Source organism: Anolis sagrei, chromosome 5 (genome assembly GCF_037176765.1).
Source record: "Anolis sagrei isolate rAnoSag1 chromosome 5, rAnoSag1.mat, whole genome shotgun sequence".
Taxonomy (NCBI): domain Eukaryota; kingdom Metazoa; phylum Chordata; class Lepidosauria; order Squamata; family Dactyloidae; genus Anolis; species Anolis sagrei.
In genome coordinates this window covers 57,281,111-57,301,308 of record NC_090025.1, presented here as the reverse complement: position 1 = coordinate 57,301,308, position 20,198 = coordinate 57,281,111, and the positions used below count along the sequence as shown (strand labels likewise).

General features: G+C 43.4%; 1 protein-coding gene across 3 annotated transcripts in view; it reads right to left on the bottom strand.

The window, feature by feature from the left end:
• Positions 1–20,198, bottom strand: part of TLL1 (tolloid like 1) — a 143,075-nt gene that overhangs the window by 82,025 nt on the left and 40,852 nt on the right. The gene's annotated exons all lie outside the window — the stretch shown is intronic.

The following is a 20,198-nucleotide window of genomic DNA, read 5'->3' as shown; positions in this document are numbered from 1 at the left end:
CATCCATTTGATTCATGTTTCCATTTCATTCTGTCCATTTGGATGGCATGGAACAGGAAGGCCCCTCCTGGAATGAAAACAAACTCAATACAAAAGGCAGCCGGGAGCGGGTAACAGCTCCAAGCCTGCTTTTCAGATCGATTACCATGTGCATAGGCACAAAGCACCAGGGTCTGGCAGGGCCTGCAGCTGAGCGCCGAGCAAGGAGAGCTCCTTACTCCGCTCTTGACTGCAGGCACCTCGGTGCTTTGGACCTATGTGCCAGGGCCTGACAAGGCCTGCAGCTGAGTGCTGAGTAAGGAACACGTCTTACTCAGAGCTTGTCTGCAGGCCCTGCCAGGTCTGGGCACATAGGCCCAAAGGTTGCCCCTGTAGGCCTCGGCACTTTGGGCCCATGTGTGAAGTCCCCCATCCTGTCCTGTTCCCCCTCGCAATAATGGGCTGAAAGAAAACAGATATTTAAGCACTGAAAACAAATATCTGCACTCCCAATTTTGGGAGTTTTTGGCTCCCACCAAAAACCGGGACACAAAACAGATAAAGGTTTACCCTGAATGCACATGACTACTTCCTAGTAGAAATGTATGTTGGCAACAAAACAAGCAGCTTTGAGCATTTGAGGAATCTCCTTAGTTGAAGATTTCCAAGACACTGTCAAACAATTACTTGCTACAGGAACACTCATCTTAATGTAGGGTGTTGCTGGTTTTGGCTCTCTTCCAATACTATGTTTTTCTAAAGCATGGAAACTGCTATTCCAAATAATTATCTGGTGCAATTTAATCTTTGGCTTCTGCTCTGAAAGTTGTCTACAGAATTTTTAAAAATGTAAATACAAATATCAGAAACCATATCTAAATTAATAATGTAACTCCCTCCAACGTTTCACAGATGAAAACAGGGAGACATGTGGCCATGGAACATCAGTGCTTAAGGTGGCAAACCATCTCAATTCTATAAAATTGCTAGTTTTTGTTTGTTTTTTTGCAGTATGGTAAAATGTGCATAAGCTATGTGCATCAGCTCCCAGAAACCCCAACCATCTTACCAGCTGTTAGGAATTGTGGGAGCTGAAGTTCAAAACATCTGAAGGAGCACAGTTTGAGAAACTATGGTATAGAGGGTCTCAAATCAAATCTGAATCAGAACCCATTAAAGACAAGTTTTGGCTATACAGTAATTCCTCCACATTTGCATTTTTCACTTTTGCCTATTTTATTATTCATGGATTTGGTTAAAAGTATTCTCTCTGTGATTCTCTAGGTTGTCCAGTGTGACTATATAGTCATCTTCCTCCATTCATGTTGGAGGCCTCACAAGGAATCTCTAGGTTCTCCAATACAATTCTACATTTAGCTTGCAGCAGAAGTTAATCAATGAGTCATACTGACAGACCAAAGGCCCTACAAAACAGGCCATTATCCCAGGAGCATCCATGTTTAAAAAACACAGATGTTCCCAGGGGCCCATCCACACACACCCCAGAAAGTGTGCATTTTCTGGGGTGCATGTCCAGATATTCTTCTGGGACTTCCCATGAGAACACCGGGACACTGTAACCCCCTTCCCAAAATCCCCCCAAAAAAGCATAAAGAAACAAAATAAGTAACCTGGCCTCCATGGGATGGCTGCCAGTGCTCTCCTGGCATGTACAAATGATGCACCAGAAACAGGAGGGGCAGGAGCAACTTTCCTCCTCCTTCCCGCCTCCCTTTACCCTGGTGCACCAGGAGAACTCTGACAGCTGTCTCATGGAGGCCAGGTAAGTACAATTGTTTTTTTTAAAATACTTTTGTTGGCTTTTGGGGAGGGGCTTGGTATTCCCACAGTTCTGTGGGAATACTATCCGGACTGCGGTCCAGACACCAGAAGTAGTAGGTTTATCCTGCACCTTCCAAGTAGGCACAGAATAAACCCACTATCAAATTTATTCACCACAAACCAGAGTTTTCCTGGTTTGTGGCAGATGAATTCGGGTTTGTACAGGTTGTTGTCTGGACGGCCCCCTTTTTCTCGCGGAAGTTTCCACAATAAAGTGGCTGTCTGGATGCGCCCCAAGACAGTCCTAAAGAGATGTTCTCTCAGGAAAAAAAAATATAGCAAATTTTATTTGAAGAGGTTTTTTTAAAAAAAAAAAACTTTCATGGGGGTCCTGTGCCCTTAACCCCATCAAATGTGCAGGGTTGACTGTAATACTATACAACTATCAGAAAACAAGCCTGAAAGCAGTAAAGCTCCCTCAAATAAGTTATTATAGGAGTGTGCTGTTAGCAAGCTTTTCAGTGAAGCACAATGAATGCTGTAAAACACAGGCAATAAAAATTTCAAATCCATTAGCAGCAGCAAAATAACTTCCATTCATATCAAGGCAAACTCTGTGCCCTTTGTCCCCAGTTTCCATTTGGACAAGAAGGAGAGTTGAGATCTGAGGCAGATTGTAGAGCTGCGACTATAGTCTCAGTACTTTTATTTTCCTGTACGATTTTTAACATCTTTGCCTGTTACAGAAGTCAGTGAAGCTTATAGGATATTTTTTTTGTATTTTAGTGATGATTTATTCATATCATTATGCAACACATTTTATTGCAATTTTGTTCCTTTTGCAAATGTTACCCTTTATTTCCATCTGATGTTGAAAAAAACGACAACATGAGATTAACCACTTTAGTCTTGTCATCATCTCTTGTACACATCTTTTTAAATGGCCTCTTTTTGTCCTTTTAGCAGTCAAATTCACACCATGCCAACATTGCAGAAATGCTTTCAGAGCTAGACATTCTTTTGACAAATATCATGCCAATTTTTCTTTGATATGTTTTTACTTTGCTTGTACTGCCTGGAATCTACTGCCCAGCATCAGGATGGGGTAGAAAATGTTAAGGAAAATCACTTTTAACTGAGATTGAATATACTTTCTGCCCTATGTCAGCAATACAACAACAACAACAACAAAAACAACAACAACAACTTGATTGTCTCCCCAAAAGGACTTGGGGTGGCTTACATGGGGACCAAGCCCAGCATAAACAAAACGTATGAGCAAAAACTCAATTTAAGAACAGAATAATATATAAACAATCTAAATTAAACAATTAAAACCAGCAAAGTATTTATTTATTTACTATATTTATATCCTGCCTTTGTTGACCTTGATGGGGACTCAAGGCAGCTATAATTCAATGCCTTAAAAACACTATACATCCAATATACAATTAAATAAACATTTCAATTAAAAACGAGCTGTAAGCAAGTATTAAATGAGTATAAAAACGTCATCGAATGTATCCAGATCGACCTCAACATTGAATACTACAGGAATAATATCAGCTAACTTTAAGTTGTATCATGATTTAAATAAAGTTCAACTGCAAAGATCAGATTAAGTTATCAGATTATTAATGTAATACTTTTTGTGTGAGAAATTGCATTCTATCAGGATATGCAGCTGAAGAGGATCTTATTTATCTGAATTCATTTAACTGCACCTGAAACCAAGACCAAATCCAATATATCAACTCTAATACCTTTATGAAATACATAAAGGTATTAGAGAACAACTGAGATTTGAAAACAACTGAGATTAAGTGTTCTTTTATGTATTTTGTGACCTTAGAAATCCTGAGCAAATTTGCAGCAAAAATGGCACTGCGATTTGGCATTGAATTAAAAAAATGTTGTGCTAGTATTTATTTTTGCACTTTAGCAGGTTTCAGGTGATGCTGAGTAACTGAAAATTGATATGAATAACAACTCAGAGCTAACAAATAAACAAACTAATAAATAAATAATAAACAACTGGAAAGAACTTAAGCAAGCACCTTTTAAAACTAAAGTTAATAATTGTACAACGTTAGCTGTGGAGCTCGGGATTTGTAATCAGATTAAATACAGAAACTCCTCCAAATTTCTAAACTGGACTCTTTATAGGAATGAAGAGAACTCTTTTCTGAAACTGACCTCACAATTCAGGACGAAGCTGCTTTGTCAGATGCTTTCCACAACTTCTGATTAGATATGCATTAGACTGCATGGTTACTTTCTGGCTTCCCCAACCCCTACCTCTGGGTGGCCAGGGGAAAGGGAACAAAGAGAGTGCTGCTGTCTCATGAATCCTAAATTAAACAATTAATGTTAATGTTTATGGACAGATACACATTCAACAAGAGGATTAGAGTGACTTCTGAGACGACTTCTATTGGGAATCTGGCTGTCAGACACTGTACTATCCTGCATGAGTAGCTTCTCGGGCAGTATACTGTTCAGTTTAATGCTGCTTGCTCCAATCTAAATAAAGCTACTTCTGCAAATATTACATGATTTAGCCTTCTTAGAAATAGAGTGGCGAGGTGAAAACTTGCATATGTTAGATCTTACTTTTGAAATAGTTCTCATAGACTTGACTGCAAAGGTCTCCTGCTTTCATCATTGTAGGATATTGCCCTCTTTATAATGTGGAAACAGCATGAGACAGATTGTAATATAGTAACTAATATGCAGCATGTCCTTGGCATCCACTAGAATTTGGTTCCAACCTTCAGCCCCCACCCCACCCCCAATAAACCATACTAGGGTTGTGCATTCAGGGTAAATCCTGATCCATTTTGTGTTCCAGCTTTCCATGTGGGCCCCAATCCATTTTTTTGGGAACCTCTCAAAATCGGGAGGACACATATCTGTTTTTGCTCTCCGGTGCCAAAAGATCAATTTTCTATCAGCCCTTTATGGGGGGGGGGCTCTCACCGAGGACCCCCTTTTTCAGCCAATGCTTTAAGGCAGTGGTTCTCAACCTGGGGTCCCCAGATGTTTTTGGCCTACAATTCCCAGAAATCCTAACAGCTGGTAAACTGGCTGGGATTTCTGGGAGTTGTAGGCCAAAAACATCTGGGGACCCCAGGTTGAGAACCACTGCTTTAAGGAGGCTTCTTCTTATCTGTTGTTTCTACTCTAAAGGAGGTGTTTGGCTGCAGGCCCTGGTACATACAGGTGCTCCTGCATGCCAGACATGAACTCTCCTTGGAAAGAAAGTGCATGCTGGCTTGCAGGCCCCGAGCAGCCGCACCTACCAGGAACTGCAGCTGGGCACCTCTTACTCTAATAATAAAACTTTTATTTAAGCAATTATTCTAACAGCATACATGTAATTTCCTTTTTATGTACAAAGCTTAGTAGCTATGGTAATAATATATCTAACTAGTATATCTAGATTTTTTTTAAAAAAACTAGAAATTGAAATCATGGACGAGTGTGTGTATTGAGAATTTGTGCATATTGAGTAAAAGAAAAAGAAATTTCCAGCTAAGTGGCAGGATGCAGGCTACCAGGAAGAGATAACTAAAGCAATAGTGAGTGCTAATATGTAAGCAAGTTTGGCAGGACCCAATACTGTACTGCAGTCGGGAAATTAGATAACAAAAGGTTGGCAATGTGTATTTTGCTCTTGAAGTGAACAGATTATATCAGATAAGTGAACAGCCAAATATTCATATTGTGCTTGTCCTAACAATAACATAAACAGGAATAGCTAACAGTGATAAAGCTTCGTAATATTATGGTTGGAAGAAAAGCGACTTTGAACATTTGCACATTAAACTTTTTATTAAACAAACCTATAAAACTTGTATTTATGCTTTTTTTTAAAAAAAATTACCATTTAATTATTGGATGAACTTGAAAATGCTTGGCTGTTTGAAACTATAATTATATACGTTTCAAGATATATGATGAGATCACAACAGAATACAAATACATAAAGGATGGCTGCGTTTTAGCAGGTATTGCTCCACCAACAACTTGCCAAAGTTTGCCAGCATTCCTAGGATAGATAACTCTAACTTTTTGGTCCTAGGAAAGTACAGATGAAAACTAATTTCCTAACATGAACAAGTATTTTCTAAAATGCAATACCCCCACATCAATTCTCCATCCTTCATGTCTGATATGGAGAAGAAAGATTCTGCTCTGCTTATTTTATTTATCATATCAGAAGTGAACCAAACAGTTGTGTTGTATTTTTTTAAAAAAAAACCCACAAAGTTTGCAAACTTGGCATTCTATCAAATGTCCTTTGACCAGTAGCTGGCCACTTGGGAGTGCCTCTGGTGTTGCTATAAGAAGGTCCTCCATTGTGTATGTGGCAGGGCTCAGACTGTATTGAAGCAGGTGGTCTGTGGTTTGCTCTTCTCCATACTCACATATCATGGACTCCACTTTGTAACCCCATTTCTTAAGGTTGGCTCTGCATCTCGTGGTGCCGGAGCACAGTCTGTTCAGCACCTTCCAAGTTTCCCAGTCTTCTGTATGCCCAGGAGGGAGTCTCTCATTTTGTATCAGCCATTGATTGAGGTTCTGGGTTTTAGCCTGCCACTTTTAGACTCTCGCTTGCTGAGGTGTCCCAGTGATTGTCTCTGTAGATCTTAGAAAACTATTTCTTGATTTAAGTTGTTGGCATGCTAGCTGATATCTGAACAGGGGATGGGCTGAAGATGTCACTGCCTTGTTCTGCTACAGAACTGGGGGTTTTAGGAGGAAAACCAAGAATTCTTACTTGGGGAACACTGAGAGCAACACCTGAATCAGTTTCCTATAACCTCACTTCCTTTATCAAGGTCAATGTGAAGGACGTGGAAAAGCATGCAATAGGCATATTCCTACATTGCAACCATTTTCCATGCCATTTTTCCTTGTGTGAGAAAGCCATTTATGGCTCAAGGGAGCCCTTCACTCTTGCCTTCACTGTATTTGATGCTCAAAGGAGCAACAGCTATCCAGGCTGGGTCAACCCTAGAAAGAATCCCTATTACTTTGAGGAATAACAGTAATTTATTCCAGGTCTGGCCCCCTATGCTCCCTCAATGTCTGACATCGTTAACAGCTACTGACTCTCTATGGCATGAAAGGACAAACAGTCCTATTCTTATAGGTATTCTTTATCTTAATACCAGGATTCTTTCAATAGGTGCTGTCCTTTCAATGGTGTGGCCATTACAACCCTTCATCTAGGGGAATGTTCCATCCCCCACATTACACAAAATAGATCTCATTCAAAGAGCAAATCAAGAAATCAGGCTAGGCTTCAAGGCTATCTTTGGAGTTATGAATCTTCAACCTTGCTTTGTAAAATGGCCATGGTCTCCTGGGTCATCACTCACATTCCAAGAGTCCTCAATTCCAGGACTTGTTATCTGCAGGAATTTTGTTGTTTATTCGTTCAGTCACTTCTGACTCTTCGTGACTTCATGCACCAGCCCATGCCAGAGTTCCCTTTCAGCCGTCACCACCCCTGGCTCCTTCAGAGTCAAGCCAGTCACTTCAAGGATACCATCCATCCATCTTGCCCTTGGTCGGCCCCTCTTCCTTTTTCCCTCCATTTCCCCCAGCATCATTGTCTTCTGTAAGCTTTCCTGTCTTCTCCTGATGTGGCCAAAGTACTTCATCTTTGCCTCTACTATCCTTCCCTCCAATGAGCAGTCGGGATTTATTTCCTAAAGTATGGACTGGTTGCATCTTCTTGTGGTCCAAGGCACTCTCAGAATTTTTCTTCAACACCACAGTTCGAAAGTGTCTATCTTCCTTCACTCAGCCTTCCTTATGGTCCAGCTCTCACATCCATAGGTTTAACTATCCAGATCTCCGTTGCCAGTGTGATGTCTCTACTCTTCACTATTTTATCGAGATTGGTCATTGCTCTCCTAACAAGAAGTAAACGTCTTCTGATTTCTTGGCTGCAGTCTGCATCTGCAGTAATCTTTGCACCTAGAAATCTGCAGGAATATATCAGGATATTGTTTTCTCCTTTCTGCAGATGTACTACTTTTTAAAGCATCCTAGCTTAGAATATACTCCCAGACACAAAGGAAGTAAGCAACGTTCTTCACATTTGTTCTTCTTAGAATTAAGAACACAATGATAGCTGTACCATGGCTGTCCTTGGCATTTACTCACATCACGATTCCTTAGAGTGTTTTCTCAACAGTTTCCATGCTTTGTTTCAATCTTCATTACACAATTTTGGGGCCCCTTTCACATCTAGAAGCCAAAAGGACCAAACCTATCTGGGAATTTCTGTCTAACCACAAGGAATGTCTTCCTAACCACAAGTATCTTCCATTCTATTGTAGACTGAGCTCATACAGTTCTATTGAAGACTGAGCTCATACAGTTCAGACTCATAGATAAACCCACCATGTTTGCATTATTCCACATTCTGCAAAAAAAAAAAAAACCTGCTATGAGCTAATTGAGTGTTGTCTCTGTAGATAATTTTAATCAATGTGAGCTGCTTTGGGTTCCATGTCAGGGTGGGCATATAAAATAGGTTTAATGGTCTATTGCCCAATTTCCAGCAATAATAAATTTGCTAATGTTTATAGAAGGCATGGGCAAACATTGACCCTCCGGTTATTTTGGACTTCAACTCCCACAATTTTTAACAGTTGGTAGGATGTTAGGAATTGTGAGAGTTAAAGTCCAAAATACTCAGAGAGCCAAAGTTTGCCCATGCCTGGTTTATGGCCATCTTCAGGGGCTATAAAGCCCTGTATACCTTAGGTTCAGACTACAGTGACTTCCTGTGTGAAATTGTCTGAATTTTAAAATTTCCAAGGAAGGTTTTCATTTCTTTTTCCCCCAACTATTTCATATCCACATTGAAGATAACGTGAAAACAAAATCTTCTAAGCTGCTGCTCCCAACTACGGAATTCTTTATTTATTATTATTGTAATGTGACATCTTAACATTTTAAAATCACAATTGATTTTAGCTGTATTTTGTTTTAATGTATGTTAAAACTCTCTTGGCATTCCAAAAGGAGAGAATGGCAAGAAATAAGTCAATAAATAAAATCTATAAGTAGATAGATAGATAGATAGATAGATAGATAGATAAACCCTGACTACTGACAAAGTGTTGATATAAATAAAACACTAGCCAAAGTTCTGAATTTTATATAAATTGCCTATTCTGCCTATGTGAGCCAGGTGTGCAAGCACAGGTGAACCATAGAAACCAATAAAAGCAGGAATTTTACAGAACTAGTAAGAAAAATCCCAAACAGAGCCTTAAAGTACATTTGTGTTCTTTGCTCACATGCAAGTCTCTACATGTATAATGTACAATGTTCTAGATATCACCCCCAATCCCTTTGGACATTTAGGCAGCAGATGCTTATATTTAGGAGAGACACAATTATATGTATGACACTGAGCTCTGATCTCAATTCATATATTTAGTAGTTTAACTATAAATGAAACACCTGAACAATCATTGAATTGTAAGTAGAGTATGTCCAAAAAGGTACAAATACTGTTCTTTGGGGTTTGAGGGAGTCATTATCCAAACAGTGCCTTTTTCTAGCCATGATTATTCTGCACAATTAATATCAAAACAATCAGATAAAATGTATGATGTCAAAATGTATGTGTTAATGCTATGCAAAAAAAACCCACAAATAAATATTTACATTGCACTAAAATAGAGTTTTAAGTAGAAATTCGTGCTGCATTAAGAAATTAAACATTTTGATCATTTATTGGAAGTACAGAGTATAGGATTGGACTGAATCCCACCAAGTTCTGGGAGTAATGTGGACTAAATATGTGCGCTGAATACATTCCTGCCATTTCTACTTTTTGTTTTGTGTGTTCCATTTCTTAGGAAGCACGAAATGGGAAGTCCTCTACACACACAAAAATCTGCTCAACACAAAAGTCTGCTTTAATGTGCATCCAAACTTCCCTCTTTACCTTGGAAAGAGAATGCATGTGTGGTGGGCTGTGCAGACAGGCAGGCCCGGAGCTCAGCTGCAGGAACACTCTGAACCTGCCTGCATGCCCCACCATATATGCATTCTCAGAGAATGTGGCGGGCTAGGGCGCATGTGTCAGAATGTGCAGGTGGGCCCAGAAAATGCCCACACCTAAGTGCCTCTTACTCTAGAGTAAGAGGTGCTTGGCTGCAGGCACTGGCAGGTGAGTACATTTTCCGGGCCTGCCTGCACATCCCACCACACACACACTCTTTACAAAGAGAGCACATGTGTGGCATGCAGGCAAGTCTGGAAAGCATGCACGCCTCCCAATGCCTACAGCCGTGCTCTTACTCTAGAGCAGAAACAGCAGGTGTCAGGTTAGAAGAACACATGCCAGAAAGAAGAGTCAATGGGTGGGAAGCCATCCCCCATAATGGTCCAATTTTCAGGGTCCCAAACTGAAAGAACTGAAAACAACCCTCCCAATTTCAGGAAGCTCACAAAAAAACAGATCGGTGGCTTCCGGTTCCGGCATGGGGTAGCAGCTGGAAATGCAGAGCTGCGCTACCTATATTTAAAAATCCGAGGGAATCCGACGCTATTCCTTCAATAATCCACCTAAAAACAGAGGGAAAGAGACCCCGAGCCTCTGACGTCCCCATAGAGGGTCGCAGACTGGGGAGGAGAGGCAGAAAGGCAGGGAAAAGGCAGGAGAAGCAGTCGCCGCCATTACACCGCGGCCGACCTACCTGCAGCCTTGCGGCCCCACGGCCTCAGAGAGCCGTGCGAACTTTTCCAAAGAACTTTCCAAGGATTGCTGGCTGGCCGGACCACCGCCGGGCAGCCGAGCCGCAGCTGCCGCTGTCGCTGTTACCACCGGACCCTCATTCTTCCGGGCGCTGCCGGGCCTCTGCAGCTGCTGAATCGCGGCCGCCATCACCTTTGGGCCACCACCCGGACGGGGTCGTCGCTGCCCGCTGTGGGATCCGAGCCGCCGTCGGGCTTCCATCGCTGCAGCTGCCGGAGGTCGCCGCCGCGGCCGCCGCCGGGCCATAGCCATCTCTGGGCTGCGGCAGACGCTGGGCCACCGCCATCGCCGCGGCCATTACTATTAGGCCGCGGCCGACATCACCGCCGGAAGGAGACTAGCGCCCGGAAGGAGGCCAGCGCCGAACCGCTGCCGAACCGCCGCCGCAGTCTCTACTAGGCCGCAGTTGCTGCTCTGGGCCGCCGGGCCGCCGCTGGGCTGCAGCTGACACCGCCGCTGGGCCGCTGCCGCCGCCACCGCAGCCTGGCGAATCCATCGCCGTCCCTCCGCAGGGGCTGAGCCACCGCCAGGCCGACGCCGTTTCTAGCAGGCCGCAGCCGCTACTGCCGGTAGGCCGCTGGGAAGCTGCAGCCGCCATTGCAACCGCGGCCGTCGGGTCGTCCTCGGGCCGACGTCGCCCCCATCAGGCCGCAGCCGCCATTACCGCCAGGCCGCTGCGAAGCTGCAGCCGCCATTGCAACCGGAAGGAGTCCAGCGCCGAGCCGCCGCCGCAGTCTCTACGAAGCCGCAGTCTCTACTAGGCCCACAGAGGGTCTGACTGAGTTACACAGCCCTCGGTATAGACCTGCTGTGCTGTATACCGGGTGTGCTGGCCTCTTTTGTGTAGACCTTGTGTAGATCCTCTGTGTTGGCCTCCTTTGTGTAGACCTCTGTGAGATATTGTGTGCTAGCCCCTTTGTGTAGACCTTTGTGCTGACCCACCGCTGAGTTGTCAACTCCGGAAGCCCCATCCGCTTGTATTCCAACCGTCTAGAGATTCACCTGGGCTTACAACATTTAGCTAATTGTGTCATTATTTCCTTCTCATAGGAGGGTGATTATATATGTCCCTCAGGACATTCCCGGTTGTCTTCTAATATTAATGTGATAAGAGCATAACAGAGCACTTTAGGCGCCTGCCGTCTGCTGCTAGACTGCACCAGCACTTACTCCCTTTCCTGTCCCTCCATGCCGCACTTTAATAATTGTTGAACAGAGCACTTTAAATCTAGCACTTTACAAAGATGCCGAAGGTACTTAACATCTGCTGCTGAGTGAATATTATTGACGGTGTTGCTCTTATAACTTGTGCACTTTAAGAACTAACCTACTGGTGTGGCCGGAACATCTACTACTTTCTGTATTGCTGCTACCCATGTGGTTCCCCATCCCCCTTTTTGTATTGTCCCTGTTACTACTGTGTAGCGGAGGGGGCAGGAGGGGAGACGGGCTGAAGCCTGTGAATGAAAATGGGATAGGGAGGGGGGAGGAGGGGGAGAAAGGATGTTGGCAAGAACCAAAAAATCCAATAACGAACAAAGCGGAAAGCAATTTCTTGGCTCAGGATTGCGGCATGGAGGGGGGGAGGTATTCCACTAGCCGAGGGGCCCCCATAGAGGTCGTGGTGGGAAGGAGGAGATGCGGGAAAAGGAGACCTCAAATTTGGCCTAATTCAGACCGCTTATCCATATTAACAACCCCCAACCGGTCTCCTAAGGTAAATTGGTGTAACCAGGTGAGCGGACCCTCTGGTTTGAAGGTGGTGTTGTTGAACGCCAGATCTGTCAACGGAAAAACGACCTGGATCCAGGATTTAATCCTGGAGGAGCGGGCAGATCTGGCGTGCATCACGGAGACCTGGTTGGATGAAGCGGGGGGCGTGAACCTCTCCCAGCTTTGTCCTCCAGGCTTCTCCATGCAACACCAACCTAGAGCCGGAGGACGGGGAGGCGGGGTCGCAGTGGTCTATAGAGATTCCATCCATCTGATCAGGAGCCCCATCCCGCAGACCACAAATTTTGAATGCGTCCACCTGAGGGTGGGTGACCGGGACAGAATAGGGATTCTGTTAGTGTACCGTCCACCTCGCTGCACTACAGTCTCCCTACCTGAGCTAGCGGGGGTGGTCTCGAGCCTGGCGGTGGAGTCCCAACGGCTTCTTGTGCTGGGGGACTTCAACATCCACGCCGAGGCGGCCCTCACAGGAGCGGCTCAGGACTTCATGTCCGCCATGGCAACCATGGGGCTGTCCCAACGAATAACTGGCCCCACCCACTGTGCTGGACACACATTGGATTTGGTCTTCTGCCAGGGATGGGAGCAGGGTGGCGGTGTGGAGGAGGTATCCATCTCTCCGTTGCCATGGACCGACCACTTCCTGATCAGATTTAGGCTCACTGCGCCCCCTAACCTCCGCAAGGGTGGAGGACCCATTAAGATGGTCCGCCCCAGGAGGCTTATGGATCCGAATGGATTCCTGACGGCTCTTGGGGATTTTCCCGCCACCTCGGTAGGTGACCATGTCGAAGCCTTGGTCGCTCTCTGGAATGGGGAGATGACCAGGGCAATTGACAGGATCGCTCCGGAACGTCCCCTCTCAAGTAACCGAGCTAAACCAGCTCCTTGGTTCACTGAGGAGCTGGCAGCGATGAAGCGAAGGAAGAGGGAACTAGAGAGCGTGTGGCGCTCGGACCCAAGCGAGCCAAATCGAGCACGGTTTGTGTCCTTTTTAAGGGCATACGCCGCGGCAATAAAAGCCGCAAAGAAAACTTTCTTTGCGGCCACTATTGCGTCTGCAAAAAACCGTCCGGCGGAGTTGTTTCGGGTTGTCAGAGGTCTTTTAACTCCCCCTACCTCAGGTGGGAGCCCTGACAACTCGGCCACGCGCTGTGAAGCATTTGCTCGGTTCTTTGCAGACAAAGTCGCTTTGATCCGTTCTGGGCTGGACGCCACTTTAAATGCAGTCTCCGTGGATGTGACACAAGCACCTGCTTGTCCTATTTTGATGGATTCTTTTCAGCTTGTGAAACCCGAGGATGTGGACAAGATACTTGGAGGAATGAGGCCTACCACGTCCATCCTAGACCCCTGCCCATCCTGGCTTCTGAAAGAGGCCAGAGGGGGATTGGCTGAGTGGGTAACGGTGGTGGTTAATGCCTCCCTTCGGGAAGGCACAATTCCAGCGAGCCTAAAACAGGCTATTATAAAGCCGCTGTTGAAGAGACCATCATTGGATCCCACTAAATTTGACAACTTTCGGCCTGTTTCCAATCTTCCCTTCTTGGGCAAAGTCATGGAAAGCGTGGTGGCCTCACAACTCCAGGTATTCTTGAGAGACACGGATTATCTGGATCCGGCACAGTCTGGTTTCAGACCGGGACATGGTACTGAGACGGTCTTGGTCGCCTTAGTGGATGATCTCCGCCGGGAGCTAGACAGGGGGAGTGTGTCCCTGTTGGTGCTCCTGGACCTCTCAGCGGCCTTCGATACCGTCGACCACGGTATTCTTCTGGGACGCCTTGCAGAGATGGGCCTTGGGGGTACCGCTTTGCGGTGGCTCCAGTCATTTCTGGAGGGTCGCACCCAGAAGGTGTTATTGGGGGACTCCTGTTCAACACCACAGCCTTTGACCTGTGGTGTTCCTCAGGGCTCCATACTGTCCCCCATGCTGTTTAACATCTACATGAAGCCGCTGGGCGAGATCATCCGGAGTTTCGGGGTGCGGTGTCACCTGTACGCAGATGACGTCCAGCTCTGTCACTCCTTCCCACCTGCTACTAAGGAGGCTGTCGAAGTCCTGAACCGGTGCCTGGCCGCTGTGACGGTCTGGATGAGGGCGAACAAACTGAAATTAAATCCAGACAAGACAGAGGTACTCCTGGTCAGTCGCAAGGCCGAGCAGGATATAGGGTTACAGCCTGTGCTGGACGGGGTCGCACTCCCCTTGAAGGCGCAGGTTCGCAGCTTGGGTGTGACCCTGGACTCATCGTTGAGCCTGGATCCCCAGGTTTCAGCGGTGACCAGGGGAGCATTTGCACAGCTTCGGCTTGTGCGCCAGCTGCGCCCGTATCTTGGGAAGTCTGACTTGGCCACGGTGGTACACGCTTTGGTCACATCCCGCCTTGACTACTGCAACGCTCTCTACGTGGGGCTGCCCTTGAAGACGGCCCGGAAGCTCCAGCTAGTCCAGCGCGCGGCAGCCATGTTGTTAACCAGAGCGGGACGCAGGGAGCGTACAACGCCCTTGCTGTCCCAGCTCCACTGGCTGCCGATCAGCTACCGGGCCCAATTTAAGGTGCTGGTGCTAACCTACAAAGCCCTAAACGGTTCCGGCCCAAAATACCTTGAGTACCGCATCTCGGCCTACGAGCCCACGAGGACCTTAAGATCATCCGGGGAGGCCCTTCTCTCGGTCCCGCCTGCCTCACAGGCACGCCTGGCGGGGACGAGGGAGCGGGCCTTCTCGGTGGTGGCCCCCCGGCTGTGGAACTCCCTCCCTGCTGAAATCAGACAGGCGCCTTCCCTCATGGCCTTCCGCAAGGGCCTGAAAACCTGGCTCTTTGAAAAGGCCTTCAACTAGGGATATGTTTTTGGAATGACCACCGGAATGGACTATGACTATGAGACTGGCTATGACCCAAACTAGACGAAGCGGATTTTTATATGTTGTGTTACGGTCTTATGCTACTGTAAATTGTTGTCTTTTTTGTGTTATGTACACCGCCACGAGTCGCCTCCGGGCTGAGAGTGGCGGTTAACAAGTGCAAATAATAAATAAATAAATAAATAAACAAAAGCCGGGACACAAAATGGGGCAAGGTTTACCCTGAATGCACATGTCTAGTGTGAACTGCTAATGAGAACACTAATGTGTCAATTGGTTTGCTTTGTAATATTGAGCTTTATACATTTTCTATTCATAGCTTTTTAATAATTACACATAACAAGTCAAGGACATAATTGGAAAAGTTCAATATCAATTGTGAAATCAGTCCTATTACTACAAAAGGGGGGGGGGGTTAAATCCAGGTGCTATGCCATTCAATTATACTTACTCAATAGAGAAATGTGGTCTTGAATACTATTAATTATACCATCAGATTATATTGTAACCCTCCTCACATGCTCTTTTTACTGAATAATAAATTTCACACACTGTTCAATTGCTGCCACTTGAACATTTTTCAATTTGTTCAATGCCTGAATATCTCTCACTTAAAGTGCTCCTTCAAATATAAAAGGTTTTATATGAGCAGAAGTCAGCAGAGGACATGAAGGTAATAAAATGTGAAGTGACAATTAGGATTAGTAATTGCTCTGTACTTGCAAAATTCCATCTACCCACTACCTACCAATGCTTGTGCTGGCTTTAACCATCCCTTCTGGCTCAACAAACTTTGTAATTAAAAGCGTTTCATATTTGTATATTTAGGTTTTTTTAACGGCTGATTGATTTAAACACTTGACTGACAGAGCAATTCCCTCCTGTGCCAGCACATAACCACTCTGTGCCATGGGGATTTATTAAACTGATGAGATGAAATTTATAGGGAACATCTGTTCTGAGGCATTTTGGTAAGGTTGCCAACTTCAGGGGTAGGGGGAATTGCTAGGGCCTCAGCAGGGACAGAACCTGAAAAGTTACATTTTAAACAGTGATATGTTTCTTCTTACTAGTTACAGGGTTTGAAAAATTAATTGCCATTACTTGCTGATTTTTTTTAAAAAAAAATAATCCATGTTATAACCTGACTAGTACCTGGGCGGGGGGAAGCTTGGGAAGTTACTTTTAAAAAAGTAATTTGTTCTCAATACTGGCTATTGTGCTTCATGAATCATTCATTACTATTTCAAAGATGTTTTAAATATAATTTGTTGTGCTTTGTAACTTTCATTGTTGCCTAACATTGATAACTTCTTTAAGAGGGCAGCCCAAGCCTTTAACGATTCCTATCACTGTCATTAAACAAACTTTAGAAGTAATTTTAAAATAACTTGGAGTATTACAAGTTGTGCAGCTCTTTATCTGGAAGTCTGAAATCTAAAATGCTCAAAAATCCAAAATTGTCCACAATTTTGGATTTTGACAGCAGAGAGAGTGACACTTCTGTTTCCTGACCAATTATTACACAAACATTGTTTCATGCACAAAATTATTATATGGAATTACCCTTAGGCTATGTGCATAAGTTATACATGAAACAAAAGATGCATTTCATGCTTAAACTTCAGTCCTATCTCCAGGATGTCTTATTAGCTACCCATACTCAAATACAATATTCCAAAATTTGAAAAAATCTGAAACCCAAAATATTTCCAATGCCAAGCATTTCAGATAAGGGATACTCAATCTTTATACTATGGCATGGCCAATCCTAATTTTGGTAATCAATTATATAGCTTTACACTTTACAATGTCATTGCTGTTGCCCGTTTTTGGTGAAAAGATATTTAGCCGCTAGTGTTCCTTCTATTTTTATCAGTTTTATACTAATTTATGCAATGCTTTTGATACAAAATAACTTGAGAATCTTATCTGGTTCCTTCACAACTGCCCATTCAAACCTAAGTCTTCTTTTGATTTCTGACAGTTTCCATTTTGATTAAAATCCCTGAAGGAAACAGATCCAATCTAATCCCTAAAGCTAAACAGATTCATGCCTGGTTAATATTTGGAAGGAACATGCCCAGGAAATATCGGGTGCTGTGCACTATATTCAAAAGAAGGCTATCGCAAACCACCTCTGGTGGTCCTTATACCCTAAAACTTGAAAGAAACTGGGATAAGGGAGGTGGAGTTGGTGGCTAAATGATGTATCATGAAAATGCACACCAAATTGGATTAACAGCTGAGAAACACATGTAAAAATGAAGCACTTAAAACCCCATTATCGCTGGAAAATGTGCATATTTGCATGACTGTATATTCCAGCAGTCAAGAAAAACGTGTGATTTCATTTGTATACCATGGTGTGGACTGCTCCAGCACATATGTATATTTTAAAATCCTGAAACAGCTGTTCTAGGCTTTAAACAAATGGAGCCATGAACATACAAGTGGCTAAAAGGAAGCACAAATGGAAAGTAATTATCATGAGAACTCTGCAACTATTCCTTTGTTCTGATGCTTATGAAATTAAACAGAGCTTGAATTTACAGTTGGGTGAGGAGAGATAATAAAAAATCTCTCTGTGTGTGTACATTTAGAGATCCTCATGAGACATATAAGGTACAGCGTACCTCGGAGAGTCAATTTTTTTAAAAAAGTAAACTTCTGTCGGATTTCTCCTGTTCATTTTGCGGATTTCTAAAATCTGCTACAAAGAAAGATGTCAAGATGGTGGGGGACCATTTACCAGGACTGACAGGTCTGTATTTGAACTTGCTATCAGGTCCCGCAATTTTTTACCCCACTTATTTGATCCACATTTTGACACTGTCTGGAAGTGCCCTGAGTGTTCCTTTTACCGGAAAATCCTATGAAATTCATCAAGTCACCATAATTTGTCTGGTAATTTGAAGGCACATGCCTTATATATGAAGCAAAGTGCAAACAATGTCTTTGAAAACTCTAGGTGGTTTAATACCAGCACATCTGAAGAATCACCTTCTCCTGTCCAACTATTGAGACTATCTTTGGAGGCCTTCCTTCAAGTTTCTGTCCTGAGATATTTATTGGATTCAGGAGGCCTTTTATATAGTTCAGTGAGAACTTAGAAAAGTACTTTTTTCCAGACTGCAATTCCCAGAATCACTCACTCAAACTGGCCAATGATGAGGTTTCCAGAGGTTTCTAGTAGCTGCAGCATAAAGTTGAATCAAACCCTGGAACTTTCTTCCAAGTGTGCTCATCTCCCTTAGTAGTGTCCTTTCAGAAACTGGCTTTCTATTCAGGAAAGCATTCTATTTTAATTCAACTTTACATTTCTATTTGCCTGCTACGGTTTTTATTTTGTTTCAATTTTTAATATTATGTTGTGAAATGGAAGGATTTTTTTATTTATTAAATTATTAACTTTATTGCAAGCCACCTTTAACTCCTTAGGAAAATGTTGTGAAACAAATCAATGTCACTGTGAAATTATAATGCTCCCTAATACAATTTGCAAGTTCCTGTTTAACAAAGATTAGCTGTACACCACACTACTTCAAATGAATGTTTTTAAGGGGAACTAAATTATCTATTTCTATTGTGGCTTATGTAAAGCTATCCTTTAGTTTATTCTTGAACACTTCACAAAGAAAAATACAGCCTTTCACAAATTGGTATTTTCGGCTCAGAGAAAGTAAAATCTACTTTAGGCACTGTCCTAAAAGGTAAAGAAGCTTAACTTTATTAAATTAAGTGGATGTTATAAAGGTCTTGTCCCACCTCACCACCTGTTTTCAAATGCACACTGCTGTTATTGTGAGAAACTGTAATTCAACAAGGCTGTAAACCACAGAAAATCAATGAATAAAAAGAAACGGCACAGAAACGAATCCATGGACGTCTTAATTTGATCCAGAACTCCCCAGGAAAACTACTCCAACTTCTCTTTAAAAATGTTCAAAGATGCTAAAGAACAGCGCCTTCCCTTAGCACTGACTGATGCTTCATAGATTATTAGAACATTCATTAGATACACGGAGGAACGCCCTGCTGTGTGACTAATATGTGGCATGTACATTGTCAGCCCTGAAGTCTATTAAAATAGAAACATACATTTTTGTGTATTGTTTATTACATTTTCATCTACCTCCTGGGAGCATCACATATCATTTCTTCTACCCACCTACTCAAATTATAGGTTAAACTGATTCTGCTTAGACTGTAGCTGCCCAGTAAATGTCATGGCTGGATGGGAATTTGAATCCAAGGTGACACACGAACTCCTATACTACACTGGCTCCCAATTTTATGAATATACATAATGGACACCTTCTAGCAAAATTAAGCTGTTTTAAATCCCATTTCTTTCCTAGACTCTTGATCCAAAGCAATTTGTTAGCAAAAAAAGTTCTAAACTATAGCTGGATACAACATAATATTTGGATGAGTACCAGCAGCCCTGAGTAATGGTAGCCCTGGTAATGAAATTGTAATAGAGAAAGGTCATTGTATTCAAGCATTCCCTGGAGCCTTTCATATTAGAACAAAAATATTAACATATCCTAAATGCATCAGATCCTGTCTGATCAGTTCTGGTAAGTACTTGGATGGGAGACTGTCAACGAATACCAGATGCTATATTTCAAAGGAAGGAACTGGCAAACCCACCTCTGAGTATTCCTGGTCTAGGAAAACCCTATGAAATTAATGAAGCCATTAAATAACAGGCCATTTGACAGCACATACGCATGCACATTGTTGAAAAGTGATAATTTACAAAATCTAATAACACATTTTCAGGATAGATAATGAAATTTTGTTATTAGATTATGTAAATTAGCACTTTTCAACAATGTGCATGCATATGTGCTTTCAAATAGCCTGTTATTTATGGTGGCTCCATTAATTTCATAGGGTTTTTCTAGACCAGGAATACTCAAGCGAGACGCCCAAAGTGGCAGACTAAAACCTAGAACCTCAACCCATGGCTGATACCAAATGAGAGACTCCCTCCTGGCCACACAGAAAACTGGACTACTTGGAAGGTACTGA